Source organism: Sceloporus undulatus, chromosome 2 (genome assembly GCF_019175285.1).
Source record: "Sceloporus undulatus isolate JIND9_A2432 ecotype Alabama chromosome 2, SceUnd_v1.1, whole genome shotgun sequence".
Classification (NCBI taxonomy): domain Eukaryota; kingdom Metazoa; phylum Chordata; class Lepidosauria; order Squamata; family Phrynosomatidae; genus Sceloporus; species Sceloporus undulatus.
Genome location: NC_056523.1, coordinates 229285375 through 229288220, shown reverse-complemented (window position 1 = coordinate 229288220; position 2846 = coordinate 229285375).

Below are 2846 nucleotides of genomic sequence, written 5' to 3'. Positions count from 1 at the left end.
CACACTCTCTCAGCCTCAGGGGAAGGCAATGGCAAACTCAATCTGAAGAAAGAAAACCCCAGGATAGGTTTGCTTTAGGGTCGCCATAATTTGGAAGCAACTTAAAGACATACAACAACAACAAAATCTGTGTGTGTGTTTATGTATGTGTGTGTGTGTGTGTGTGTGTGTGTGTATATATATATATATAGTGCGTCCTTGCCTTACGCGGGGATCCGTTCCGGATCCCGCTGCGTAAGGCGAATTCAGCCTATGCTCGAGCCCCATTGGAAACAATGGGGCTCGTGCGTGGTGGTGCGGGTGCGCGCAGGGCGCAACAGGTGCGCGCGCCCATTAAATTGAATGGGACGTGCCGCCCCTTCCACCCAGTGTGCGCCCGTAGCTTGAGCATGTATGCTCAAGGCCACGTATGGCGCGCCCGCGTATGGAGCGGGCGCACTGTATATATATATTGTTGTGTGCCTTCAAGTGACTTCTGACTTATGGCAAACCTATCCTGGAGTTTTCTTGGCAAGTTTTCTCAGAAGATGGTTTTGCCATTGTCTTCCCCTAAGGCTGAGAGCATGTGACTTGCCCAAAGTCACCCAGTGTGTTTAATGGCAGAGTGGGCAATTGAACCTTGGTCTTCAGAATCATAATCCAATGCTCAAACCACTATGCCACACTTTTCATCTCTTGTATCTCTGCTTTCAGGCACCTCCTTTGCCTGTTCCTTTCCTAACCCCATAGCCTGTTGAAATACATGTTATGCATCTTCCTTGAACTGGGAAAATGGAAGAGGAGAATGTGTGTGTTTTAAGGGTTGTTTTTAAGAACAAGAAGTCTCCCATGGCCCTTCTCTAGATGGCTCCATTCGCCGATTAAGGAAGTTCCATTCAGCTATGCCATGCTGGCTCCCTGGACAAGATCCTAAAGTGCAAAGATATACAACTGAGCACTAAAGTGAAGTTTGTTGCAGCCATTGTATTCCCCATCACTATGAACGGGTGCGAGAGGTGGACAGTGAAGAAAGCAGAAGGGAAATCAACTCATTTGAGATGTGGTGCTGAAAATACCATAGATAGCCAAGGTTTAATGTAATACTGTATAATAAAAGGCAATACAATACAGTATCATGTAGTATCATGTAATATAATACAGAGCAATACAGTACAATTTTATTGATTGGATGGTTGTTCAGAAAACACAGTCAATTTTACGTTTTCTGTTTTCTAGTGGGTCAGTGTTATGTCACATAGTTTATAAACCAAAATACTACAGTAGAGTCCTGATTATCCGACATAAGCGAGCCGACTGATCATCAGATAACCGAAAATGTCAGGTAATCTAATGACGGTGTGCGTACGCCGCCATTGGGGACAAAAGGGATTGGGGACAGAAGGAAGCTAAGCCGCCCTGAGAAGGGGCCTGGGCTGACGGCCCACACCTCTCCTCGGTGCGGCTTGGGCTCCTTCTCTTGAGAGAAGGAGTCCAAGCTGTGGGAAGTGCTGATTGCAGCCAGCTGTTTCCACACTGACGAAATAATCCAGTTTGACACCATGTTAGCTGCCATGGCTTAATGCTATGGAATCCTGGGGACTGTAGTTGGTTGTGGCGCCAGAGCTTTGCTACAATTTTCAGCAGCATAGTCATAGGCTGAATCTATGTTGCTGAAATAATCCAGTTTGACACCACATTAATTGCCATGGTTCAATGCTGTGGAATATTGGGAACTGTAGTTTGTTCAAACAGTTTCATAGCATTGAGCATGGCAGTTAAAATTATGTCAGACTGGATTATTTCATAGCGCTGAGCATGTCAGAATTCCAAAACGTTGATCTTGGCAGTTGAAGTGATGCCAAACTGGATTATTTCATAGCATTGAGCATGGCAATTAAATTCCATAGAATTGAGCCATGGCAGTTAAAGTGTTGTCCAAACTGGATTATTTCAGCAGTGCAGATGCAGCCATAGTAATAGTAGGAGACCCAGCATGGTGTAGTGGTTTGAGCATTGGGACTAGTACTCTGGAGATCATAGTTTGATTCCCACTTTGGCCATGGAAACCCACTGGGTGGTGTTAGAGAAGTCATACACTCTCAGCCCCCCAAAAAATCCATGATAGGCTCATTTTAGGATAGCTATAAATTGAAAATGACAAGTTGGAAATGACTTGAAGGCACACAACACCAAAGACAATAGTCATCTTAGTCTCGTGCTACAAAAACATGTATTTGCATGGTTGTTATATACACAGACTGAGTACCAAGGGAGAAAGAAACCATGGCACTGTGTATCGTAACAGGTCCTTTTACCTGTGGCAGATTTGGGAGAGGGAGATGTTTTCTGTTTGGTAAGGAAATTTAAAGTGGTTTTCCCAGATTGGGAATGGAAGGCTTCTTTCTGCATTGTCCTCCCCTTCCCAAGCGTTGAGTGTACAATGAGAGAAAGGTTTTGGTCATCACTGCAAATAGCAGAGGAGGAGGCAGGATTTGTCTATCTGTATAATTTCCATGATGTAGCAGGCAGTAATTTATCTGTCAAGAAACTAACAATGCTTCACCGAAGCATCGTAATCAGTAGTTGTTTTTAAACATAAACAAAGCTAGTTGCCTAAATACCATATACCAACTTAAATTTATGTAGTAATAATATACTGTAAAATAAAACCTAAAGAAACCCCTACCAATACCCAAGCCAATACAATGGAAAATGCAGGGGCTAAATGTAACCAATAGATACAGGAGTTCAAACCACCACATTTCAAAGTTCTCAACCTTTGAAGAACTTAAATTGTTTGGTACAACCTTGTGCCAAATATTAATCAGTATTGGCACTAGGTGGCCCAAATACCCTAAAGCAGTGGT